The sequence below is a fragment of the Myodes glareolus genome, chromosome 24, assembly GCF_982192425.1.
Source record: "Myodes glareolus chromosome 24, mMyoGla1.1, whole genome shotgun sequence".
NCBI classification, from domain to species: Eukaryota; Metazoa; Chordata; class Mammalia; order Rodentia; family Cricetidae; genus Myodes; species Myodes glareolus.
In genome coordinates this window covers 42,130,941-42,158,670 of record NC_142049.1, presented here as the reverse complement: position 1 = coordinate 42,158,670, position 27,730 = coordinate 42,130,941, and the positions used below count along the sequence as shown (strand labels likewise).

At 49.5% G+C, this 27,730-nt stretch overlaps 1 protein-coding gene, 1 long non-coding RNA gene and 1 other non-coding gene across 8 annotated transcripts in view; 1 reads left to right on the top strand and 2 right to left on the bottom strand.

Moving 5' to 3' along the window:
* Positions 1 to 27,730, bottom strand: part of Nav2 (neuron navigator 2) — a 356,673-nt gene that overhangs the window by 271,808 nt on the left and 57,135 nt on the right. The window lies entirely within an intron of this gene.
* LOC146889948 (uncharacterized) lies at positions 11,541 to 12,224 on the top strand. Its single transcript, XR_014999475.2, has 2 exons — positions 11,541 to 11,642; positions 11,767 to 12,224. It is a non-coding gene; the product is annotated as an uncharacterized LOC146889948 (long non-coding RNA).
* LOC125405973 (U6 spliceosomal RNA) lies at positions 21,884 to 21,994 on the bottom strand. The gene has a single exon (XR_007233742.1). It is a non-coding gene; the product is annotated as a U6 spliceosomal RNA (small nuclear RNA).

Below are 27,730 nucleotides of genomic sequence, written 5' to 3'. Positions count from 1 at the left end.
ACCCTGCACTTCAAGAGGATGAAACAAGACCATCCACCTTCTGTTGATGGTTCACCCAGCTTTATGTGGTCTTGTAAGAGAGGCATGAAAACCATGGTTACCATTGCACCACAGTGGACAGGAGGGATGGCTTCCTGGGCACCCGAGAAAGACTCCATGAGTCTAACAGACATATGTTTGGGAGACCACAAATGAAAACGAGTACTTTTTCCATAGTGCCTTCTTGGGTGAAGTTGTAGAAAACTAGATGAATACATATTGTAAATTTTCAGCCAGCTTAGGCTACAGATCAGTAGAGACATAGAAGGAGCACACCACCCACTAATCGCAAGAAGCCTGGCTCCTCCCACACTGACCCAATAAGCACACTTGAACTTAGGGTGTAACTAGTAAAAGTCACTAAGCCAACTGGCCATGGACCACATCACATCCGCCACCTCAGCCTTAATCCTAGTGCACCCCCATGCTTCCCTTTACCCTGGCCAGACATTTCTAGACAAGGCCCACGTTTGTTTGGCCATTTCCCAATCCTTTAACCCACGGATTGGGTGAGGCAGAGGAAACGCATGCCAACCCAGTCAGGCTGCTGTTATTTTTCACTTGGCTCCTTCATGCTTTGCAGGTAAAACTGGCTCTTTTGGACTGAGAGTTTTTCCACTGCTGAGCAGGAGAGTGTGAGCCTTCTTTGTCCCCGCATTATCTTCCACTCGTGGGGGAGTGGCCTCCTATGTGTCTGGCAACTCCCAGCATGCACTGGAACTCTGATCGATTTAGGTTTACCACGTGTGCCACCTCGGGGAAACTTCACAATATCCTGTGAGGAAAGGACCACTGTCCCGTTTCACAGTGAGGACACTGGTACTTGGGATACACAAGTGACATGTAAAGCACACAGGTGGACCCAGATCCTTACATACATGAAGTCATCAGGAAGCTTTGCTCCCACTAGCACAGCAGAGCCTGGAAGATGAAGAGCTTCACATGGCTCAACTTCCTCTTGGCCTCTAACCTGGTCCTAGACAGGGGTCACAGCAGCCTCTGCTATGTGATGGGTGTTCTCAGCTAACAGGGAGCTGGCACTCACCAGCAGACTCAGTCCCTGGCCACACTCCCAAGGTCAGTACTACACTTACTGCAGTCAGAGACTGTGCCTGAGCCCAGCAGATGCCTGGTGAACCTGCTGTATAGTTTTGATGTATGACACCAGCGTAATATGCCCACCTGGGAATGTTTTGGTGCCAAGAACGAGCAGAAGGGAAAGCATTGCGGAAGTATTGACCTTGGCAATCTCCCGCCGCAGTAACCTCCCAGAGGAGCGTTAATGAAGTCTGGTGAGCAAAGAGAAGCATCTGCATTGCTGGAGGAAAAAGGGCCCAGTGCATCGGAGCATGGTAGGAGCAATGGCCTGTCTCCATGGAGGAGAGGGACCTGAGAAAAGTAAAGTGGGAGGGAGGCCATTAAGACGAAGTTTTTGATGCATAGCAGTGTGTGTGTGTGTGTGTATGTGTGTATGTGTGTGTGTGTGTGTGTGTGTGTGTGTGTGTGCGCGTGCGCGTGTGCCCAGCCAAAGAGGAGGGGCCAAGTGAGACAGCACCATGCTCTCATCGCCACACAGCAAAGAAAGGTACTTCGTGGCTGAGCCACTGAGCAGAGGGGAGAAGCGCCAGCCTGTTGGCTTCAGCCACGAGAGGCTACATTATCACAGGCTGCCTCCGCGCCCATCCTATTCCACTCCCTACCCTGAGATACAGCTTACTGTTGCCAAACTGGTTGGGCTAAGTCACAGACAGTAAAATGGACCTGTCTGGCTGCCATATTCCTGATCAAAGCTGACTCATTTCAAAGGCAAACTGTCAGCAGTTGGGGAGATTGTGATCAGACAGAAAATAAACTATCGGGTTACTTCAGGGGTTCAAAACAAAACCTCCCTATAAACAAAGTCTTCTTTTGTGCTCTGAAATGTTCCATCCTAATAAGCCATGAAGAAAATTATCAGGCATTAATTAAAGTACACGCTTGGGTCCTGGGGTTAGGCCCTCATGCTCATTTGGCTCACGTGGTCTCCTATGGGGAAATTTTCTGAAGCTGGGAGCTTAAGAACAGACCGGGGTCCCAGGTGTTCAGAGAGTCCCGCTTTGTTTTATACTTGCCCATGATGTAATCATGGCACAAGGAGATCACAAAGAGGTTCCAGGAGACAGAGACAGACATACACATGCACACATATATACAGACCCACACAGAGAAAAACGTATGTATAGACACAGAAACAGACAGATTATGACACAGACGCATACACACATTATGACACAGATGCACATTCACACGCACAGACACATACATACACACACAGAGACAAATGCATACACACAGAGACAAATGTGCTCTCTCTCTCTCTCTCCCCTCTTTCTTTCAAAGATACAGCACGGCGAAGCTATCGGTCAGTTTCACTAAGCTCACATTTCAGGGCAAGTTGCTTTCAGATCTGCATTCTCAGAGTGAAACAATTTGGTTGAGAGTAGACTTTCAGGGCAGGTCTCTGGGCAGCTACCTAGCAATGGGAAGAATTGATTCACATGGTGTGTTAGAGACAATGGGAGTCATTCCTGCGTCTCAACCCCTGGATACCTGAGAACTCAATGGAGCCTGTAGATGTGCACAGAAGGGGGCAACCTTGCCTGAGCTCCCGGAGGCCAGCTAGGGGTCCTTCCTCTTCTTCAATGAGATTGTGACTCACTCCCCACTAGTGAAATGTCCACAGGACCAGCCACACCCGGTCAGATTCCCTCCACGGAACTGCCGGTGAGGAGAGGGCTGCACCCTGCCATAAGAGCTGCCTGCCATCTAGCTGGCGTGAGAATGGAAGCTTGGTGAGGAGGGTACATGGGGTGGCTTGGAGAAACATTGAAGCTGCCTCGGTCAAAGTGGAGGATGTCACCCTTGTAGGATGTCAGGGGTTTTCCCCTGCTCCAAGAAGCTGCACAGTAGGCCACCCTATCTGACATTGATGCCCTGGGCTGAAACCAGGGTGGCTAAAACCACTGTCTCCATCAAGTTAGTCTTTTGAGATCAAGTGTTCCTGCCACTGAAAGGCACTTGAGTCCACTCAAACACAGTCTGGTAGGAGGCCAAGAAAGGAAGGCAAGGCGTTCAGAAAGTCAGTTGTTCCAGCCACGGTCACTTCACCCGAGACTCCATGCCCTCTTAATGTGTTAAGTTTGCAGATGCTCTGGGGGAAAAGCTGTCAGAGGCAGGTGACAGGCTTTCTGAGTTCCGAAAGCATCTCCCTGAGGTAGCTAGCACTCTCTCCTCAGTTGGTCAAGGAGATGTCCTGGACAGGGGAGGCCAGATTCATCCCACAGAGCAACTAGTGCCGAGTCAAAGGCCACAGGAAGAGTCACTGGGTGTTTCTGGCTGCTCACTGAGGAGGCGGCTTCTCACCAGTGTGGGCAGTGGGGACATGGAGTGTTTATAGAACTAACTCAGCAAAGGCCTATACCCTCTGATGGACACTCTCCCTGACCTCCCCAAATCCTGCAAATAACTTACGCTGCCGGTCTTCTGCCTGTGACCTGGAGTCCCCTGGGGTCACTAAGGTAAACCAACAGGGTTTCTGGGGATTCTCACCGACATAAGAATGCTGATAACCAACCAGAGAAGGAGGATGATGGGCACACACCTGTCACAGCGCCAGGCTCCAGGAATGGCTAATGTGGTTTCATGCCAACCCTCCTTCAACCCTCACAGTGAGGTCCTGCAGAGCACAGCAGCCTTTCATTCCCTGCCAAGTGCAGTGGACAGAACGGTGCGAGAGGGGTTAAAACAGCACGGTTAGGGGAGCCACAGCCACACAGAACTAGGGTTTTGAGGACTTTTGCCTTCAAGAATCCATAGATTAAACAACACAGAGTCAGACATGCCCGGAAATCCACAGGCTTTGATGTCAGTTAAACGGATTTATAAGGCTCCTCCATCATCTGCCTTGCAGCTTTAGGCAAGTTCCTCTCTGGGAACCTCAGGGTTTGTTGTTTCTTTTTTTTGTCTGTAAAATGGGTATATCAGGGGAGGTAAGAGATAACTAAACCAAGCACAGTGTTTGGCAAATGTTACCTCTGAACCCCCAAGTCCCAACTTGGTCTCCCATCGTAGTGAAATCAAAGAGTCGGTTGGCCAGTGAAAAGCCTTGGGACTCCCTGCTGGTGGCTCCTTTCCAAGAGCCAAAGAGCATCCTTCCCGGTTGGCCACCCTTAGGCCTGCCCCACTGCCTCTGCACATCTTTTCAAAGCCATTTTCCCACAGCAGAGGAGATTGGGGGTGACAGTTTCCACCCAGATTTATGGAAAGCCACAGTGGGAAGATAAAACTTCCAAGAGCTATCTGGATCAGATGAGCCAGATGCCTGTAGTCTTGCAAAAGCCTCTGGCCCTGCACAGGAGGTGGCATCAGGGTGGCCAAGGGGCTCGAGGCAAGCCCCCCTGCATGCTGGGAAGGGAGCTCTCTGAGGTCTATTACAGAGGAGATGCTTTGGCTTTGGCAAAGCCAAGCTAGCAGGTTCAGTGTATCTGCTAAAAGGGCTCCAGCTGGTGACGCTGTGGCGTTATGTTCGCTTCAGGGAAATGCTGACCCTGCTTAGCTCAGGCAACCATCCCTAAGTATGGGAAGAAATGCATTTGTCGAGGTTGGCAATGCCAAGAAGAAGAGGACGGGACCAAGAGCATCAGGACATGCAGGTCCTGGAGGCCAACTCAGTAGGAGGACGGTCACGCTAGCTGATTTCAGTTGTGTCCGTCCCCGGCGGAATGAGAAGGTGACAGTTTGTTCCAGAACTCCTGGAACACGCATACGCGCCACGACGTTTTGCTCTGCTGACTTCACGAGCTTATGAAAGGATCACTGTCATCTCAGAGGGGGGAGACAGGTGCTCAGACACTAAGCTCCCAAGTTCTACAGGACCCTGCCCCCAAAGAGGCAGGTGAGAGTTCTGAAACAGGTATTTCTGAAGTCAAAGACTGTGGCTAAGCACTGGCTCTCTTCCACCAGAAGCATGGAGTTCCCAGTGTCTGTTTACACATGGTCTGACCTGTTCCCACGCACCACCATGACCAGAGCTAGAAAGGTAAACCGCTGCACTCCGAGGCTGAGGCAGGAAGTTCAAGGCCAGCCTCGAGGTACACAGGGAGCTTGCAATCAGCTTTGGGAAGAGGGGCACATGAAGGAGGGAGGAGGGGAAGGGAGCAGGAGGGTAGCAGAGGAGGAGGTAGAGGAGAGAAGGTAAGGAAGGGGGAGGAGGAACTCAGGTGAAAGGGAGGGAGGGAAGGAGGAAGTGAAGCTCAGATTGCTTATGTCACTATCAAGGCATTATAAAGCCCTACAGAAAAGAAACAGGGAGAATGAGCGGGGTGTGAAAGCTGACCCTTGACCATAGTAAAGACTCAAACAACGGCACAGTGAAGGGAAACACGCTTTTCAGAAGGTGCTGCCTCATCGGCCAAATTGAAAACCCACCGCTCCCTAAGACTCAGGCTTTGTTAGGGAGGAGTGTGTGCTCTGTGAAAAGCCACTGGGGAAAGGGGAGGGCAGAAACTGAATGCACAAGGACCCACTGGTCTTGCCCCCTCTTGCTCTCTGCCTCTGGCCTCCTCCATGTGATACCCAAGCCCACATCCTCCTGCGACACTCGCCTGCAGGATTCCTTCATAGGCTCTCCTGCTGGCCAGCCTCTGGGGACCCTTTCTATCTTGGAAGGCAGAGCCCAGACTTCTTAGCCGTGCATGCAGAAGTCACTGCTATGTGGCTTCAGTTTATCTCCTGCCTCCCTTCCACCCATGCAGTGGCAGCCTTGGGGGTGGGCATGCAGGCTGCAGGCTCAGCCTTTCTGGTGTTTAGCATCATGGTTCAGATGCCTAATACTAGGGTGACTTTACATGTGTCGCTCGGGTTTTCTGAGGCTAAACTATTGCATGTAAAACAAGAGCACAGCCATGATGCCTAGAAAGGGACTGAGAGCTAAGAAAGCTGGGGCTTTTCGAGCCCTCAGACCAGCCAGGTCAGCACTGCAAGTTCATCTCTGACTCCCCTACCTTGAACCTCCCTACCAAACCCTTTCAGGCCCAGCTGAAGCCCATCCTCCACTCTCCTTCCTTGACTTGGCTAATAGCATGCACATAGGATCTGCACTCACCCTGGTTCTCGGCCTCATCTCCTAGTAGTTTTATTGTCTGTTGGCACTCCTCTACCTTGGCCTCCTCCAGGCTTTCGTTCAATCCCTCCTATCTATGTAGAAACCAGAAAACCAAGTCCCAGGTCACCTTGCATTTTTGGAAGGCCAGAATGAGATGGAGATCTTCCTTCCTTCCTTCCTTCCTTCCTTCCTTCCTTCCTTCCTTCCTTCCTTTCTTTCTTTCCTTTTTGTTTTGGTTTGGCTTTTGTTTGTTTTTGTTTTTTGTTTTTCAAGACATGGTTTCCTTTGGAGCCTGTCCTGGAACTTGCTCTTGTAGACCAGACTGGCCTCAAACTCACAGAGATCCTCCTGCCTCTGCCTCCCAAGTGCTGGGATTAAAGGCATGCACCACCAGTGCCCAGTTGAGATTTCTTGCTGGAAGAACAGAGTTAGGCAGGTGTGCTTGGACTCTGGGTTTCAAGGTTAAAACACGAGAGGTGCTGAAAGGGAAAGTCTAACGACAGGAAGGCCTGAATTCTGATCACTCAGGGATTTTGTGATTGCCCAGTTCTCCGTAGCACGTCCCTGTCTGCTGGAGTTACCGCCTTCCTGGTTTCCAGACTAACCCCAACTGATGAATTCTCCAGTTGCTCTCCAGTTCAGTGCCCAGCCCTGCCCCTAGGAGCTGCTCACTACATGAGGCCATTGGGGAATACAGATTTGTTTCCATCCTTGAAGCCAGCTGAACCCAAGTGGGCACCTTCTCATGGGGCCTTTCCCCAGCACTGTGGTCTGAGGAACAGAGAGAGGAAAGCATTGCCCAGCTCTGCCAGGAGCTGAGGAGGGTTGCAGCACCTCCAGAGTCTTGTGCTAGAAAAAGAAGTCACTGCACGCATCTGTCCTATGACAAAGAACAAAGCAATCCTGTCACGGAGGTGACTGTCACCGTCTGTAAATCAGCCTTTTTACTGACATCTAAGATCCCCTACTAAAACATCCTGAGCATTATGGGAGCCTCCCCTTAGCTTTCTTTCTTTCTCCCTGATCACTGATAGCTTGGGAAGTGGGCGGAGTGTATAGCTGGCAGCACACTGTGTGCTGGGCATATGGAAGGCCATGAGTTTGTTCCCCAGTAGTTATAAAACAGTAGATTAGCTTTGCCACCTGTGTCTCAGAAAATGTGACAAGTCACCAGAGGCTGGGCTTTATATAAGGGTATATGCAAGTGGGCATCTAAAGATTTATTTCATTATTTTTTATTTTGTGTATTTGGGGGCAAGCTTGTGTGTGAATATGTGCACATGAGTGCAGTGCCCTAGATGGCCAAAAGGGGGCACCAGATTCTCCTGGAGCTAGTTACAGGCAGGGATAAACTGTCTGATAGGGGTACTGGGAATTGAACTTGAGTCCTCTCAAAGAATGGTATGGGTCATCTCTTCTGCCCCACACATCATATTTTAACAGCTGTATAATTATTTTTATGATTATTTGCTACTATGCCCACAGAGGCTCCTTTAGTATGAGCAGTTAAACAGTTTCCTCTATGCAAAAAGTTATTCATATTAAGTAGTCAAAGTGAAGGAAACCAAGAAATAAATAAGTGATACACATGGTAGACAGGTGAGGCAAAAACGGTCAGTCTCATGTAAGAATGACTATACTTGGTGACAAGGCACTAACTCAAACATTGCAAATAGATTTACTGGGGAATTTAAAATATCTAATCTATTCGACTTATCAAAATAGCATGAGGATATCTCTGAGAATGTTCACAATTCATTTGAAATAATTTACTGTCCCACTTTGTGACCTCTTGGGAATAATCTGGTTACAGGGAAATGGCCAGTCAGAGTCTGACATGCCAGAAGCCCGGGCACGGCAAGATGTTTGGTCTCTGTCCGGAGCCGAGGAGAGAGCTAGCCTGGTGCCCACTTTACAGGACACTAAGTAGGACACTCATGGCTTTTCATTTAAACCACTGACTTTAATGATCGCCCCATTTAAGATCCTCTCTGAATTCAGTTTACAATGTATAGAATCTCAGGTTCTGCAGGGGAGCAGTCTTCAGGTCACAAACTCCCGGAGCAGGCGGAAGATACTGTGGCCATTTTCCACAGACACTGTCAACACTCACACTCAGAAGACAGGAGAGTTTTGGCGCTCCCGTCGGTCTTTCTGTCACGGCTGTGTTCATGTCAAACAATGCACATCCACTCAGGATTTACTTGTTCCCTGCACTGAATGTTCTAGAAAAGGGAACACACCCATCAGGCCCACTGGTGGGAGGGGAGGGAACCAAGATCACGCACAAAAAGAAAAGTAGTCCCAAGTGGTTGTGCCCAGCTGACAGGAGACAAGCAGAGAGTGGGATGAGATGGGTTTCCTTCTACATGCAGTGGGCAGCCACTGGGAGGCTTGGACAGTGAGCCATACGACCGTGTGATTTCTGTTCTCAGTAGGTCAGCCTGAGAGGTGATCGGGTCAGGAGAGAAAGCGGTGAGTCCAGGCCACAGGAGCGATGCAGGTCGGAGAGGCTGGGGAGCGCAGGAATGATGCAGGCACATGCAGGTCCGAGAGGCTGGGGGACGTTGACAGTGAGGGAAAGGAAGAGAAGAGAGCCTTTGGGGGGGAGCAAAAGAGGAAGAGCCTTTGCTCAGGGGAGATCTGAAGCAAAGTTTCCCGAGCGAGTACATCACAGCGCGCAACTTTGTCGGAATTTCAGCCCATCTGATTGGCTTTTCTAAATTCAGTCCCCGTAAAAGGAGGAACTGATTAGATACACTCCCAAAAGCTCTAACCCTAAAACGGACAACAAAAGGCATCTTCAGATTTAATGCTTGCACCCAGAAAAATGCAGGGACCCCACTCCAACGGTACCCTAGAAAAAGACTCACTCAGACGGAGTCGTGGGGAGCTCCCCGGTTTCCACCGGCTTCCTCCACGCCTCACAACTCCGATTCTCAAAATTCTTACTCTGCAGTTTCAAAGTTAAGCATCCAAAACCTCCTCAGAACAAACCAAATGTAACTTCCAAGGAAGAATGTGGTAAGGCATCACGCTCCAGTGAACCCAGAAGGCGTGTCCAGATAGGGAGTATCAAGAGTACCCATCAATCAATGCAGCCGGAAGTCTCAAATAAGGCAGAAGGGCTGTTCCGCAGGGAGACACAAACCAGAGACGCAGCGAAGCCCGCCCAGTGGGCTCCCTAACTGTTGGGAAACTTCCAGAGAATGCCTTTGCCTCCAGCAGCCTCAAAGAACAGCAGAGGCCCATAGGCCCAGAACTCTGCTCCCCCACAAGCCTGATGTGCCAACGACATCCAGACAGCTAGAACACGGCTCTACAGTGAGTCCAAAGGTCTCCCTTGCTGCAACCTAGGGGGCAGCCAGGCCTGAGGAGCCAAGACACTAGCCAAGCCCCGTTGTGGATAGGAGTAGGGGCCATGGACCAACTGCTGAGACTCACATATTCTGACAGCAAGAGTTCTGACTTCTGGGGTTTTGTGGGGACGGAAACGGCCAAGAAACTTTAGAAAGCGCCCCTGGCACAGACACTTTTGAGGCCTGTGACCTAGCCTAGGCATATGCGTTTGGAAAAACAGGCAGAGACGGCGGTCCCATTAAGTGTCTGTTCTTCCCCTTTGCCATGCATGCTGAGCAAGCACCTCAGGTCCTTCCGTCTAGAGGTCCAGTGATGTCCTGAGCAGAGATGGCAGGAGAAGCATCCCAGGGCTGGGCAGCCCATTCGCACTTCGGTTCAATATATGCCACCCCTCCCTGCTACAGTCTTATTGGATGTGGACAGGTGAGCATCTCCATATAGAGGGGGAACAAGGGAAGCCCAGAACATGGAGCCAGGGACAATGCTGAGGTTTGGAGGAGTCAATCCCAAGCACTACATTTTCCCCACACCTCTACCTGCTTCTACCCTCTTGCTTACCAGGCTCTCTCCAGAAAGACTGGGTGCCTGCCGTCTGGATGATCCCAATGCTCCCCGCTAGCCAACAACTTGCCCACCCCAAGCTCTTACCTAGCTTAAGAAAAGTGACAGCTGTTGATGTCCTCGCTTGGGAGCTGTTTCACGAGAGAGAAAGAATCGACAGCACCCCAACTCTTTTGCCATAGGAATTCACCAATAGCAATGGGCTGGAGCTTCCCTGAGGAGCCAGGGGCTCCTCTGAACAGGAAACAGAGCTTCCTACAGTCCTGTTAGCATATGCGCCCCTCAAAAAAGGGAGGCTCTGCAGATTAGCCAATCTCACAGGCCGTAGCAGATGGAATGTGCAGGGTGGGCGGGGCAGGGAAAGAACTCCTCCCCCCCCCCCCCCCCCCCCCCCCCCGTCATCTAGCAGCTGGTGAGGGATAATGGTGAACCTGGGACCAAGCGCCGCGGTATCTTGGCATTCTTGATGTGAGCGATGTCCACGCTCTATGACACTTGACTGCTTCCGGGGCTAGGCATGTCGTCTAACAAGGGCTTATGGGTAGAGATTTTCTTAAGCCAGAGCGATCTGAACTCAGAATGATGGTTCTCCTTCTCACTAAGGATGTAACTTTGGGTAAGCTTTCTTTTGAGATTTGGTTTCCCTATCTCTCAAAGGGGGACACTAATAATACTTAAGACGGAGGGCTGTTGTGCAGATAACGAGATAATTGTGCAAAGGGGATAGAACAGTTCTGGCTATGTAGCAAGTGCCCTATCATTGTGACAAGAATTTGAAAATGCAGGTAATATTCATTCTCTCTGTGTGTGTCTCTCTCTGTCTCTGTCTCTGTCTCTGTGTGTGTGTGTGTGTGGTTGATAGCTGTGTCTTCCTCTATCACTCTCCACCTTATTGTTCGATAGAGTCTTCCATTTAATCTGGACTTCACTGTTTCAGCAAGACTGGCCCATGAGTCAGAGGGAACCGCCTATGCTGAGATTACACACATATGCCTCAGTGCCTGGCTTTTCATGGATGCCAGGACTCAGCTCTGGTCCCCACCACACTTGCACAGCAAACATTTTACCGATCAAATCATCTCCCCACTGCCTTAAAATACAGCTGCAATTCTTTTTAAGTGATCAAGTCGCTGAAGCGGGAGTCAGCAGATGACGCCCCGAGTCCTCCTCTTGGAAAAGGAGAGACCCAAGCAACCAGGTCAAAGCTGTGTAACTGACTCCTCCGCGGCATCCTCATGTGTTGGGGTGAAAGATGGGAATGTGCCTGGATCTTTTAAATAGACATGCTCTGTATTCAAGATCAGCTACCATAGTAAACCAGAATTATCACTACAGAAGGGACACCCAAGATCACTTTCTCGGGGTCACAGAGCCAGTGAGCAGCAGGTGGTGCTCATACAATAGCTAGAACAACAGTAAATTATGTTGCCACAGGTACCCGCCATGAGCCCTCCACAATCTTCTGCATAACCCACGAGAAGAGGGACCGTGATTATTTCCCACAGAGATGAGAAAATCTAAGGTCTGGATGGTCACACAGGTGAGTAGCTACGCTGGTCAGGGACTGAGGGAAGTAGGCTCTGGCAGCTTTGTTCTGTTTCTTACACTACTTAGACCCCGGGAGACCCTGGAAGTGCTCACTAGACTATTCTGCTTCTCTGAAGGAAAACTGGCTCCCGAGGCACCTGAGAAAACCACGTGGGAGCAAAATCTGCACTGGGCTAAAGGCAGGGATGTTGGTCTGCGGCCTTAAGTGGATCCCTTTCCCTCTTTGGATGTCAGCTGGCTCAAGTATGAAAGAATCAGTTTGGCCTGGAATTCTGCATTGAAACATACAACCCTGACCGTATATGGTTCTCTGCACCAGGCCATCCTCCTGCCTGGGGAAGACCATGAAGGTCCAAAGAATGTGGGTCGAGGCTACTGACAGCCTCTTCCCGGCCAGCCCTGGCCCTTCTGTGACTGGGCACATAAGAGCTGCACACAAGAGGAGCTGCCGGGGAGATCCTGGGCAATGTACCAGGTCCTTGGTTTTTTTTCCCCTTTGGCAGAGAGAAGGAAGTTAGTTGCCTCTGTGGGTTGCTTTGAGGTCATAAAAACGGTCATAAAGCATTTTCCCAGATTCAAAGTCCAGGTTTGCAAAATGCTGTTGAACTCAGCCATGAGAAGAGTAATCAGAGAAGAAGTCGGGGCTTTGCGAGATTCCCAGAAAGTAGTCTGAGAATGTAAAGAATCTTCATGACTTCTCCATGCTTCATACAGCTGAGGCTCTGCTCCAGGGAAGGGTGGGAGGCCCCAGAGCTACTGCAATGTTCAGAACAGGGCCATGGTGCTCAGCCCAGTTATAGGCTGTCCTGTCCAACCAATTCTTCATCTCACCATTGGATAGTCCATACTCAGCATGAAATTATTCTGTCTTGAATCAAGACCTGACCGAATAGTTGCTGAGATGAAACCCGGGTTCACTTCTCTTATACCAATTTGCATGATTCTCTTTGATTGGAGTCTAGTCCATGCTTGTCTGATATTCACAGAGGACCAGACAGGAAGCCATCTTAGGCCATCCAGCTACTTCCCCATTGTTGTTGATGTTGGCTTGTTTTTGAGAGTCTTGTGTATCCCAAGCTGGCCTCAAACTCACTATGTGATGAACTTCAGATTCTCCTGCCTTCCCTTTTTAGGTGCAGAATTACAGGCATGCACCATCACACCCAATTTTATGCACGCTGGGGAGGGAACCCAGGGCTTTGTGCATTGCTAAGTTAACAACCTCATACCAGATTCAGTAGCGGTGAAGCCGGCAAACACATCCATGCCTTCCACTTGGGGCTGGGGAAGGGCAGGTCAAACCTCCTTATACCAAAGGTTTGAAAAGGTCAAGGAATGAATCTTGGGATTTTCCTTCCTTGCTTGCTTGCTTTTTATCTTTTTTGTTTTCTGAGACAGAGTTTCTCTGTGTAGCCTTGGCTGTCCTGGAACTCACTATGTAGACTAGGCTGGCCTCAAACTCAGAGATCAAACTGCCTTTACCTCCTGAGTGCTGGGACTGAAGGTGTGCACCACGACATCCAGTTGACCTTGGGATTTCAATGACTGAAAATCCTTTTTCTTTTTCTTGGAGACAGTATCTCACGTAGCCCAGGTTACCCTCGAACTCCTGACCTTTATGCCTCCACCTCCCAAAAGCTGAGATGACAGAATTGCTACCAAATACATCACAAAAGGCAGACGCGACGGGCACCACTGGACATCCTGCAACCTGTGGGACCAGCTTCAAGGGCTTGTCTGTCAAACAGATGTCAACCAGGGCACGGGCTGAGAAACCCTGGCTCGCAGAAGTAGAAAGAGCAGAGGTGGGGGACTCATGGGGGCATCATTTAGCACCACATCTGGAGCACATTACCCTTGAAATAGTCACGCTAAACTATCCTTGGCACCACATTGCTTGGAATGGAGCAAGTAAACGTCGGGGCTGGCTGGCATGTAGGCTCTCTAAGGGGAGAGTCGGCCCTTTTTCTCGGAGCCAGGAACACCTGGGGCACATGGGTTGCTCTCCTGCTAGGTCTACAAGAGTTCATTAGATTGTGAAAATTCGTGCCTTTACGCTTGCCATTCACCCCACCTGTGTCTTCCCTTTCTAAAGTCCACCTGCCTCCAGCCTGCCTTCAAGTCCTCGTTTTGGGAATTTTTTCTAAAGGTCCCTTAGGCTGCAGACAAGCTGAATTTCTAGAACCTTTTATAAATTAAAAAAAAACCTGTTTTTAATTATAGGTGTGTGGGTATGTGTGTGCACAGGCACATAGACCCCACAGAGGTCAGAGGTTGACACTGAATGTCCACAGACCTGAAGTTACAGGTGCTTGTGGGCCACCTGCCTTGGGTGCTAAGAACTGAACTTGAGTCCTTTACCACCGAGCCATTCCCAGGGCCTTCTTAGCTATACCATCTACTGAGCACCACTGCTGACTCCCCGTGAGAAAGGACTCAGCTAATCTTCCAATGTTCCCACCAGAGACTCTGAAGTCCAGACAAATTGTCATTTGTCCAAGATCGTGATGATCTGGACCGAGTTACTCTGCTGCTGATGTCAGCGCATGGCAGAGGGGACTCCCTCCCTTCTCCAGCCTCAGTTTCATCAGCAGCCCCGGGCGGGGGGGGTTCTACGTCCTGCTAAGAAGCCAGTCATCCATCTGGCATGCTGTTTACACACACACACACACACACACACACACACACACACACACACACACACAGCAGCTCCCAGTTTGTGCTGGGTAGTTTGCTGAAGAACGTTCTCTCCCCAAGAGTCTGCATGCCCCAGTTTCTCTGTGGAAAGCTTGGCGGCAAGGAACCATGTTGGAAAGAAATGGAACTTTTCCCCTTTGCCCTCTGTCCCAAGTTCCCACTTCGGTTCCCAAGAAAATCACTCTCTACTCATTTATCTGACTTTTTTTTCCCCATCACCAGGTCCCTCTTCCCACAAGCAGAGTTGACACTAATCCAGCTTGGCAAAAGTCAGTGTAGCACACCCTCTGTGTGTCCACAGGTTCCTAATCTGCAATTCAACCAACAGCAAAACAAAAATCTTTTTTTAAAAACTATATTTCTGTTGAATGTGTCCGGACCTGAACAATGCATGTAATAACTAATTACATGCAATTTCCATTGTATTAAGCTCTGTAAACGATACAGTAGAGATGAATTGGAGAACACAGGAAGGTGTGTGTAGGTCATATGAACACACGCCGTTTGACATAGGTGCCTGAGCATCACACGTTGTGTTACTTGCAGGAGTCTGGGTACCAGTTCTACCTGGATACCAATGGATACCTCGGGACCCCAGGTCACCATAGGTAGTGTTGCTGTGTTTAAAGCCAAGCATGAGGCTCCATGAAGCTCCTTTTACTCTCTGACCCTCTTCCTCCTCATTCCAAGTCTCTACCTCAGAGCCTGGGATGAGAGAGACAAATTAGGCTGACCCTGTGGACTCGAGCAGGGTAGATAAGAAGGCAGCTTGCCTTTGGAGTCCGTCAGATTCTTTGTAATTTATCAAACCTCCTGGAGCTGGGGAGCTAAAAAGGCAGCTTAGTGAGGGCCATGGGTTTTTGTCTCCAGGACAAGAGGAGGGATGAGGGCACAGGCGTTGCTGCTTACGTTGATTCACATTCCCCTTGTACCATTTGGACCACAGTGTAGATAAATATTCAACAGAACTTGAAAAATGCTATGAATAACTTCCAACGTGGTACTGCCAAAACCAATCCATCATGTCTAGCTGGCTACTTTCTGCGCAACTCCCCCTTGCCTTACGGATCTCCCAGGACTGCAGGACACATTTCCCAGGCTAAAAGCCTCAGGACTCTTCAAACTTTCCTTGTCTCTGCTTACCGCTGACAACCAGCTGGCAACCCTGCCTGGGAGTCTACAGAGAGTCACGCTCACCACAGGATACCTTTCCTTCAACGCCAGCATCCAGCTCACACTTACTAGAGAAACCCTTCACGGCACAAATGCAGCAGGCATCTTCATCAGCTTCCTATCTCCTGGACCGGACACAGAATCTGGTGCGTGTAAATCACGTAAGATCCAGAACAACTAGAAATCCACCACTCCAATGGACAGTATGATGCCACAGAAATTCAAGGAGGCTCAACCCATCTTCCAAATGTGGCCCCAAGTATCAGAATTAAAAGTCTTCATCAGATCCATCCTGCCATCATATACAACAGGTGAATTAACTCCATGTCTATGAAGTTGAGACCCAGAACCCACTGGCTCCCTCCTGGGAACACACAGTAAAGCCTAGAAGTAATAGGGTCTTGTGATAACTTGATTCTGATGTAAAGCATCTGATGGCTTGCCCCCGTCTCAGTCCAGGACCACATTCTCCAAGGAGGGTAGGTGTGGTAAGGAGCATGCAGGGGACATACGAGGCGGCAGCCAAATAATGGCAGGTGCAAGGTAGATGTCTACATTCTCCATTTTCCCCAGACCCAGTGTGCCGGGGTTCACCCAGGAGCCATGCCAGAAGATTCCTGGGGCTGCCCCAAACATCTAGGACATACCATGTCATTGCAGAACCCTGGAAACACTTAATCGATGTTGACTGTGGAGTGAACCTCTGCTGGGCTGGGAGCCAGCAGCAGCCAGGACCAGGAGTAAGTTCAGAGCCACAAGAGACTCCACCATGCTACCCCATGGAGTTATTCATTTTTATTATGCTTACAATAAGAAACCCTGGATTGCATGCGATCACTCTGCACACTGCTGAAAAACATAAATGGTGACTAAGTTTTGGGCATGTAGCAGGTGCTGGGGGCTTCTAGGGAATGAAAAGATGGCATCTCTGTGGCTGTCATTGATTCGGATGAAACCGGCTTGGTGACTGGCTCTGGATCTCGGCCCATGACCATATTATCCAAGTAAGAGAAGTATTAGCTCTTCTATGTCTACACATGTGCTCAGGGTGCAGATGACACAGTTAAAAGCAGGGCATGTGAGATGACACTCTTTATCCACAACCATCGCCATGTAGACCCAGTCAGTAGGACTTGGCAGTTTCATTTTTATTTTACATGTTTTAGGTGTATTGCTTATCTGTGTGTCTGTGCTGTATGCATGCCTGGTGTGTCAGATCCCTTGGGACTGAAGTTACAGGTGGTTGTGTGCCACCATGTGGGTGCTGGGACTCAAGCCTGTGTCATCTGGAAGAGTAGCCAGTGCTCTTAACCACTGAACTATCTCTCTAGTCTCAGGACTTTGCAGTTTAAATGTCACGGAATGGCACCACAGACAGTCTTTGTCAAGGGCCTTTTAGGAATTTAAGTCAATCAGATGCAGATTCTCACATGGCTATAATATACACAACTTCTGGAAATAAGGGACGGTGTTAGGGTTCATACTCCAATTTCCCACATTCATTCTTTCCCCTCTTTGGCCAGTGTGCTGTCCACCCAGGCCCAAAAGCAGCGCTCTCCTTCCCATGCCTAAAGTGGCATAGTTTTCGGGCTCAGGGAAACTCGACGGACAGACCCATTGTAGATCCATCCATTACCGAGAGGGAAGCCTCTTGCAAAGGATAAAAGGGCAGGGAGCAAGTAGCACAAACTCCGGAAGCATGACCTACAATGGGCCTGTCCGTCGAGTTTCCCTATGCCCGAAAACTATGCATTCAAATGATAGCCCCCTTAGACCAAAATATGGCTCAAGCTGGAACAATACACAGTCCGAGAGGCAGTAGGTCAGCTTCTAAGAGTTGAAAACTGCCGTGTCTATAGCTCCCCACTGTCCCAGTGCAGCGGCCAGGTTAGGCACTACTTGGTAGAGAGAACGTCTACTACCACAGTTTGCACTTTTAAAAAAAATGATGCAATAAACTCAGTTGGTTTAATTTCCAAACATGAACTCATTGCTATCTCAGGAAATATCACTTTACTCTTTAGATTAAATGCTATCCCAAGGCCAAGAGGCATTCAACAGCAAGAAAGTAATGTACTTTAACTGGCTTCTCCAGACTCAAATTTCACCTAAACAAGTTTTATACAGAGATTAGCCAAGGAACCAGGTAATGGGATACCACAGGGTTACGTCATCTGTGGCCCATTTCCAAAGAAACATGGCTTTTCCAGGCACGATTCTAAGCGCCGGCTCTTCTTTTTGCACCTCTCGGGGGGGGGGGGGGTGAGTAATGGCAGGTGCGTGGAGGGTGGTCATAAACAAGAGGCCCTGGGCTGGCCCCTCTCTGAAGTGCGTGGCTGGGGCTCCTTGTTGCAGGGCCTCTTCCTAACAGTGATGACATTCCAGGATTCTCAGTCCTGGACTCTACTCTCCATTCTGGCTGTGGCTGCTTAGCTCCAAGTCAGTCAACTGGAGTTTGAGTCCAGCCGGCAAACACAGCGATTCTTACCCTCCACAAAATCATACGGGGACACTGTTTGACAGGTCAAATAAGTGCATCTCCTGAGTCCACTGCTCAGCTAAACTTCCAACCCAAATAATAACATGGCTTGCAGATGATCAGTGCCTTTCCAAGGCTCAGAGGGGACAATTCCTCACTTCGACTCCATAACTTTATAACTCAGGCCCTGGATTGAGACTGTTTGCAGTAGCTCATTTAACTCTCATAGAACCCCCATGATGCTTACAACAAAGGAGATGCTGAGGTTACATGACTTGCCCAAGGTCACACAGCTGAAGGTAGCAGGACTTGGGATTTGACTGCATATTTGCTTTCACTAACTGTAACAAAACACTCGAGGGTAGACCAAGTTGCAAATAAGAAAGGTTTACCTTGGCACACTGGTCTAAAGGTTTCATTCCATGGTTTGCCTCACCACTTTGAGGCTGTGGCAATTTGGAAACCCAAGGTGGAGCAAGCTGCTTTAACCCCATTGCTATCAGCATCTCCATATCCCCTTGACGGGTTCGTTCCTACATGAGGAGGTAGAGTGGCCAGGGGAGACTTGATGTGGGCTTTGGAAAAGGAGTGACTTGGGCTGGTGAGATGACTCAGCGTGTGAAAGTGGATGATTTTCCTACACACCTGACTACCTGAGCTCAAACCCCAGAACCTATGTTTAAAAAAAAACAAAGCAAAGCAAAACAAAAGAAAACAACGATAACAACAAAATCAGCCAGATGTGGGGCTGGAGAGAAGGCTCGGTGTTCAAGAGTCTTGGCTGTTTTTCCAGAGGATCCTGGTTCAATTCCCAATACCCAAATGGCGGCCCAAAACTCTAACTTCCGTTCCAGGGGTTCTCACACCCTCACGTAGACACACATGCAGGCAAAACACCAATGCATATAAGACAAAAAATAAATATATTCAGGGGGTGGGGCTTTAGTTCAGGGGTAGAATGCTTGCTGAGCAGGCACAAGGTCTCAGGTTCAGTCCTCAGCTTTGGGGGATAGGGGAGAAAAAAATGTCAGATGTGGCAGCACCCATCTGTTATCCCAGTGCTCCTGTGGTGAGATAGGAAACGGAAACAGGAGAATTACCCGGACTAAGGTGACCAGCGGAAACAAGACAGCCCCTGCCTCAACACGTAGGAGAGAACTGACATCCTAAAGTTGTCCTCTGATCTGCACACACTTGCACACACATCACACAGACAAGTATACAGACAGATCTTAAACGTTCACTCTCTGATACAAGGGGACTGATCGAATGAGAGCTCACCAAGGCCAGCTGGACTGGGACTGAACGAGCATGTGATCAAACCGGATTCTCTCAACGTGGCTGACATGGAGGCTGACTGAGAAGCCATTGACAATGGCACTGGGTCTTGTTTCGTCTGCATGTACTGGCTGTTTGGGATCCTAGCCTGTTTGGATGCTCACCTTCCTAGGCCTGGAGGGAGGGGGGAGGAACTTGAACTTCCCACAGGGCAGGAAACCCTGACTGCTCTTGGGACTGGAGAGGGAGGAGGAGAGGGAGTAGGGGGGAATGGGAGGGTATGGGGAGGAGAGGAGGATGTGGAAATGTTTATAAACAAACAAATAAAAAAAATAGCCAAAAGAAAAAAAAAAAGAAAAGCAGTACAGAAGACCTCTGCTGGCTATGCCAACTGGAATGAACAGCTCCTGTCTGGAAGCAGCACAGGCGAATAGAGACAGTTAAAACAATCCACAGAAGGCCTTGAATTGCCACGGACAAGCAAGGCGTCATCCCTAACAAGCTCAGCTGCACTGACGATTTTTGACTGGGCATAGCACTGTTGTCTGTTTGTTCGGAACCCTGAAACTTCACCTGGGTAACAACACCATCTGTGTCTCACCCCCCAGTGTTATGACAGGATGGAGTTAACAGTTTCAGGAACAAGGACAAGTCTCTCCTACATTGAAGGCTTTCCAAGTATCTCCAGCACACCTGTCTAGTTACTCTGCTTAAGCAGACCAGTATCACCTCATCATGACCTCCGCCCCACAGCATCCTGGGTAGCTGACCCGCATCACCTTATCCTGGCTCCCACCCCACAGCATCCTGGGTAGCAGATCCGCATCACCTCATCCTGACCCCCATTCCACAGCATCCTGGGTGGCTGACCCGCATCACCTTATCCCGGCCCCCATTCCACAGCATCCTGGGTAGCAGACCCATATCACCCCACAGCATCCTGGGTAGCTGATCCGCATCACCTTATCCTGGCCCCCATCCCACAGCATCCTGGGTAGCTGATCCGCATCACCTCATCCTGACCCCCACCCCACAGCATCCTGGGTAGCAGACCCATATCACCCCACAGCATCCTGGGTAGCTGATCTGCATCACCTCATCCTGACCCCCATCCCACAGCATCCTGGGTAGCTGATCCGCATCACCTCATCCTGACCCCCACCCCACAGCATCCTGGGTAGCAGACCCATATCACCCCACAGCATCCTGGGTAGCTGGCTGGGTGCTCTGACTGTCTCACCGCTTCTCAGCCTGTAACTCTTTTCACATCACAGTCAGCACATCTGCAATGACATGTAAATCCCAAGAGCAACCCTTGGGAAGAGCCCTGGGCTGGTGACCAGCTGGGAATGACAGCAGCCTCCATGTCCGAGATAGATTAGAGGCCCTAAAGAAAAGCTTAGTTAGCCACATGTCTTCTGGGTAGGTGGCATTATATAGTAGAGGTCAGAAATAGAAACCAAAAAAAATATATATATATTTTGTACTAACTCCATACCAAAACAATTATGTCAATAATGCAGGCACAGCTGGGACACCAGAGGAACTAATTATAAATCTCTATTTACACAAAAATGAAGGAAAATGTGTAACCACCCCAAATGTCATCCAAAGAAGTGACTTGCTAATTTCAGGGATTTTGTTTTCTTCTTCTATATTCCAGTCCTTACCACCCCAGTAATTAACCAAAGCTAAACCTTCTGCATATGCGTCGGTTTCTAGGCTGAAATAAATACCAAGGCTTATTGCGCACAGTAGAGATTCATATGGAAGCGTTCCTGTCTACTCCAACCTGGCTTCTTGGAGAAAGGGTGGAATGTCTTGCCCGTAAGCATTAAAGGACTAACAGAAAACAGACAGAGTTCAGTAGCCAGCAGATGGAAAAGTCTACGCCAGTTACAATTAGTGGAAAGCAGAGAAAAACCTCACACTGCCCAAGAGCAGAAATAACTAATATTTCCCAGCGAAAGATGGGCGCCACTTCAAATGAGAGCCAGTGAGCTTTACTGCGCACGGTGTGGCTGATGGAATGAGAAGCAGCCTACTCAGGTAGCGGTGAGGAAGAGCTCACTGCAGCAGGGATGTGTGTGTGTGTGTGTGTGTGTGTGTGTGTGTCTGTGTGTTAGTGTCGCGGTAGTAATCATGCCGCGGTGTGCGTACACATGTCAAAATCATAACATCGAACACCTTCAATATTCCTTTCTTTTCTTTATCTGGAAATTATATTTCAAGCCGGAAAAGGAAAACACCGAAGAGGCACTCGCGTTGCTAGTGCATGGTGCATGTGTGGGGGTGGATGTGCCTGCCCATACTTGAGTGTGTGGAGGCCAGAGGTCAAGGTGAAGGCTTTCCTCTACCAGTCTCCACCTTCTTCCTTTAGATACGGTCTCTCATGGAGCCTGTAGTTTCCACTCCAGCAAGACAACTAGCTAGCTGCTCAGCAAGCCTCTGGAATTGGCCTATTTCCACCCCCCCAGCGGTGTTGTTACAGGCACAGGCCACCACACTTAGGTTGTGATCTCGGTCTTCATGCTTGCTCAGCATCACCTTATCCATTGACCCACCCCCACCCCCAAGAGGCACACTCATCTTTTGGGGTTGATATTAAAAATATGTAACGCTTCACAGGTTTGAGTGTCCTTCCTGCGTAGGGGCCATGCTAATCTTCTCTGCATCATTCCAACTTTAGTCTGTGTGCTGCCGAAGTGGGCATGCACAGGAGTGTTGTGGAGATAGCACCCGGAGGACCAGAGCAGGCTCTGCAATACTGTTGCTTCCTGGCCTTTGAATCTGAGCAGAACAACTATAGGAGGGCAAACAGGGTCCCACACCCCTGACCCCTTCTAATGTCTCTATTAGCCTCACTGAGGTCAGGTTGTGTGTGTGTGTGTGGGGGGGTGCAGACTGACCAGTGCCTCTGGGGAAAGGTCAAAGGTTAGTGGCATATTCAGCATCATTATTTTTCATTATTCCCCATTCAGAGCTACTTTTTTCATCATTTTGAGAATGGGCCCTGTGTTTTGTTTTTTTTTTTTCCGGATTACTCACCAACCCCGACTTTCTTTCGCACCTTGTTCCCACATCCCCCAGTGTAAGGGAGGACAATAGGTCAGAGTAGCTCACCAAGAGGCCCACAAAGAGAAACACTGCAGAGGGCACAGTCAGGTCATACACTCTTGCAACCCTATCTGTGCCTCAGCCCTGCGGGTCTCTAGGAGGCACACAAGTCACTGAAGTTAGCAGAGTGACTCCTGCTGTCATTGTCACCAGAAAACCAGAGGCAAGTCACTGAGCTCAGAGCCTCCTTTTCCTTACCTGGTCAAGTATGGGCTGTTATCAAATAGTTTCTGCTTGGCAGAGTTGTGGGAAGATGAAACAAAACCCATGTCATCGGCAAACTGAAGTCTCCCTACCCACAGGCTACTAAGGTTATTTTAGAAACCCTTTCTATCTCTTCTTGACCACCAATGTATGGTCACTGTATAACATGTGAGATACAGGGAAAAGTTGAACAGAAAGAGTCTTGAGTGACAGCTCTCCAAGTTTGGCCCTGCTGGCCCTGAGGGGCACTGCTCCCTCCTCTGTGTGTCGAGCCATGCACACACATTTCTGGACCACTTCTTAGTCAGAGGACAGCCCTTCACCAACTAGTAACTGGGCCCAGATCTTAAAACCTGCTGCATCTTCGCCCTAATTTTCACAGCAGTCCTGGGAGATGCTCTGGTCCCCAGTTACAAACCAGGAAGCTGAAGTCTAGAAGTCACACAACCAGAGCCTGGACTCTGCACTAGAACAGACTCCAAGTGGGAGATCAGGGCTTTTCTGGGTACCTTGTTGGCCACCACTCTGTCGGGTGGATGCTGCCGCTTCTCCTGTGATACCAGCTGCTCCAGCATCACCTCCTCGTCTCTCCAAGGCCTGCCTAACACCAAAGAATTTAAAGGAAGGGAGCTAAGGGGGTGACAAGGATGTCACAGCCACCCACATCATGTTCCGGGCTGTGTCTCAGCTTTTCCACTCCTAGCAGGAGCGTCAGGCCTGAGTGGTCACCTCCACTCACTTTCTTTCATTGAAGATCTATCAGCCACCGCCTTCTCTCCAAGGTGGGCAGCTGCGTTTCTGACATTCCCTTGCAGAGATAACACAGAGAGGTTCAAACTTTGCCTCTAATGATTCTCCTCCCCCCACCACCTTTTTTTTTTTTGATCCAATTAGCTTTAAAATAAAACATGAAGTAAAACTTTCTGCCCCACTATTCAACCAGAACAGTGACTTCTCAAGCTGTGGGTTAACCGACTTGGTGTTTATTGAACTGCATCAATGATAAAAGTCCAGGCGGCCCACCTCTGGCCCCAGAGCCCATTGTGGGCGGTTATTCACACACAATTGACTTCTAAGATGTTCTCAGGGAACTCCCTCCTGCTGAGGGCCAGTAATGATTCAAAGATAAGCAAGGTTTGTTTTCTCCTAGCCAGTGGCCCAGCAGCACAGGCAAAGTGGGACACAGATTGTTAAAGAAAATGACATCGACAGGAAGATGGGCCGTTCCCACTTCAACTACACCAGTGCTTCAGACTCTAGTCCGGCACCTGTTCTTAGACTACCCTGTAGCGTCTTTGTACAAGGACAGAGACCTACAAAGTCCTGTTTTACAGAAAAGGAAATGGGTTCAGATTTAGTAAACGGCAAGGTTAGGATTAAAACCAGGAGTCAATTGTGAGCAAAGACTCTCAGTGATGCAGCCGGTGTGTCCACTAAGGTCCTGTCCCTCGTAGAGCAAGTGCACAGCAGAACCTTGATTTGTAATGTATGTGCTGCTCCTCAGACTCTGAAGAGGAGCTGAGGCCCACTTGGGGGCACACATGAGGCTCTCTGAATGTCAAGACCCCATTTTCCTGACTGGATTGTGGGGTACCCAGGATAGTGACTGTTGCCTTGTACATGCTAGCAAGTTGTCAGAGCTCCCCCACCCCTGCTCTGCCTGATTGGGAAAAGGGGTACAGCCATCTTAGGTGGTCCTCGCAGTTCATTTGAAAATGAGACAAGTCTAAAGACCCAGACAGATCCAATAAAGACTGACCCCTGACCCATGTGAAAGAAAGCACTCTCTTTAGGCTAAAGAGACAGCGAAGATGTCACAGTTCTAAGCTCAGGCACCTGTCACCAGGCCCCAGATGCCATCTACTGGGGTGTTTTATGATTTCCCTGCATGACACAGAATCCATTTTTTTTCCCCATAAAAGTCTTAGGTCTAGCAATCTTTGCATTCAGACTGGGCCCTGACTCTCCTATGCTGCATAACAGAGTGGCATCTGAGGCACAGCTTCGGGAGGAAGCAAGGGCAATGCTAGCTCTCCCATAGCAAGCTGGGAGAAGGTTCCAGGAAAGGATTAAGAAGGTGTAATCACAACCTGGGAGCAGCAAAGGCACGTAATGTCTGCTAATGTTACAGCACCTTAAACCAAGCTGTTAAATAGTCGCTTAAGGTTACACAGGCCAATCATAACACACGCAGTGTGAACACTAAGGTGCACTTTTCCAACAAATACTTCATTATGTGAAGACTCAGGCTCGATGTCCATTATTTTGCTGGTGTTGTTTTTTTAAGTAGCCTCTTTAATGATATCACCACAAAAAGTATGAATTCCAGCTTATCCACCCTATTCTTCATTGGGCTTCATTGATATTATATATCAAGCTCAGCCCTAGATCTGCAAAGTGGGAACCTTTATCCAATGCATGCTGAGGATACTGACTAGATCATAGTACTCTGACTTTAGTGGGGGAATCACAATCCCTGCCAGCTAGAAACCATCTGCAAGGGGGGGGGGGCAGGAAAAAAAAAACCTCACAAAGCCAAAGCCAGGAGAAGAGCCTTTGGATCACGTTTCCTGCTCGGGATGGGAAAACAATTTAACCTGCCCTGAGTAGCGAGGAAAGCACTGCTGGCCTCTCTTCTCCCGGGAGTGAGCAGCGGCTAATTTTGAAAACCGAGCGCAAAAGTACCCGGGAGGCTTCTTGCAAGCCTTAAAGGCAACTACCACAACACTGTGAGGGGGAATAAGTAGAGGGGCCACCTATTCTCACCCCCAACCCCAAACGAGCCAGTACACAAGGGAGCAGTACCCACGTGCATTCTAAAGGACTACAACACAATGCTGGGCAGTGGTCCAGGAGGCAGACCATGCTGGCCCAGAGAATCCGGCTCTGCACCAAGGAGATGACCTGGAGGTGCAACCACACAGTACCTCAGGAATTCGTAAGTGGAAGGGATGGGGAGTTAATTATCTCAACTGTGCCCCCTTCAAAAACACACATGCACAACACACACACACACACACACACACACACCCGCGCGCACCTTCAAAACAGAGAAATACCAACTGCGGATTGGGGGATTTTCCACTTCAGTAACAATTCAGGCTGTCAGGGAAGAGTCCAGAGTGGAGCTTGAGAGTCTGTGGTGTGCCCTTACCAGCTTCATGGTGGAATTATTCTGTTCCCAGCGCCACAGCATCATGCTCATCTTACTTCAGGGTGAGGAGGGAGGGGAAAGAGGAACGGAAGAAGAAAAAGGGAGCCGAAGCACCTGCCGGCAAAATCCCTGGTCTGGCCCCGGCGCCAGGTCGTCCACAGTTCTGCAGCCCCTTGGGGCATCCCTGGCAGGCCACGGAGGTCACTTCCCTCAGCCCTGGGGGAACCCAAGGCGGGAGCAGAAGCCCCGAGTCCACACTTCTTGAGTGCCGTGCTCCCTCAGCGCGATCCAGTAACTCCCCTGTGCACCAGCGAACAGACGCTGGGGGGCTGGGGCTCCGCGTGGTGGTGGTGGTAGTGGGGCACCGGCCACTGTTGCAGGGCCCGGTGCAGGGGGAACCGCAGAGCAGCCAGCCCAGCGGGGAGGTCCTTAACTCCTGCGAAGAGGGCGAGGGTAGGCGGGACAGCCTTGGGCAGGAGGGCGGGCTGCGATCCCGAGAGGGGGCTGTGACTTCCAGGACCATTCTGGTTCTTAGCCAGGACACCAGCGTGTATCTCCCCCAACACGTGCTTAGCTCCATCTCACTTTCTGCATCAAACTCACCCAAATTGTCCATGGTAACCACTGGCACCCCGAGACAGCTGGAATCTGGATTGTGGTTGTATGATAGATGCAGGCACTCAGGGAGCGCGCGCACGCACACGCGCGCGCGCGCACACACCAGCCCACATCGCTGGAGATATTTATTTCCTGCTACGTGAAGGATGGAGCTTGGATGTTTTCAAACACACCTGGCAGCTGCAGGAGAAAGGACATCCGTGCCTGCCAGGGGAGCAGGGGACAGGCGAGGACACACCTTTTGATGCTTATTTTCCTCCTTAGTGTCCTTTACCTGCAGGCTGGGTTACGCTTCTCTTTCTCTGGAAATTTTGGGGATTGGTACCCCTCCTCCCAGGTGACCCTGGGCATCCGGACCGCAAGCCTAGTATCTGGCTTGGGCAGCAATATTAGTCGAAGAAAGTAATACTGCCTCCCCAGAACTGACAGAGCTGGGCTAAGATTCTTGGAACTAACCTATTATATGTTATTTCATGTTATTATATGTTCTTTTCAGCAGCCAAAACTTCAAAATGAGAGGAAGGGAGAAGACGGGTCCCAATCTTTTGAAGGATGATTTTTAAAACAGACCAAGTAGATGAAAATGTTTCCCTAAAGCCTCTCTCCTTCAGGATCTGATTTTTCTCATTGCTAGAAATAAATAATTAAAATTTAAATTAAACCTAATTAAATTAATTTAGTCAATTAATTAATTTAATTTTAATTTATTTGGTTTATCTACCTGCCCTCCCGCCCTGCATCTGTCAATTCCATGCTCCAGCAACAGTCCCCTCTGTACTGTTGTCAGCATAGCAAGGTCCTTCCTGCCTTGCATCTGACAGTTCCTTCCCTTGCAACACTGTTCCCCTAAATTCACCTGTGGTCTCATGCCTGCTCCAATGAACTTCTGACTCTGTAAATGCAGCAACTCCCTCCCCCTCCCCCTATTCTGCCTATGTCATTGCTACATTTGTTGGGCTCAATGCTAACTCTGCTAACTTGTATTTTTCTACCTTGTCCCACTTGGCAGATTCCAACCGTAACTATTATGTCCCCCTCTAGTGTCTGCCCTAACCCTAGCAGTTGCCAGGGTGTATGAGCCCTAGAGTGAAAGTTACCAGGTCTCTGCAGCTCAAGGGTAGGGGTACATCCTAGAGGGGATGACATACCACACACACATTTGAGAATGCGTGTTTTGCATTAAAATAGACATATAGTCAGAAGCCAAATCTTAAAGTATCTTTATTTTCCAGAACTAAAGCTTGACAAAAATCTTATTGGGCAAGACAGCAAAGCAGCAGCTGTCTATTGCTGTTTTATATTTTAATCTAGGGGTCCATGGTGCTGGGGAGGAAGAGAGGAAGTGAGAGCCTCTGTGTAG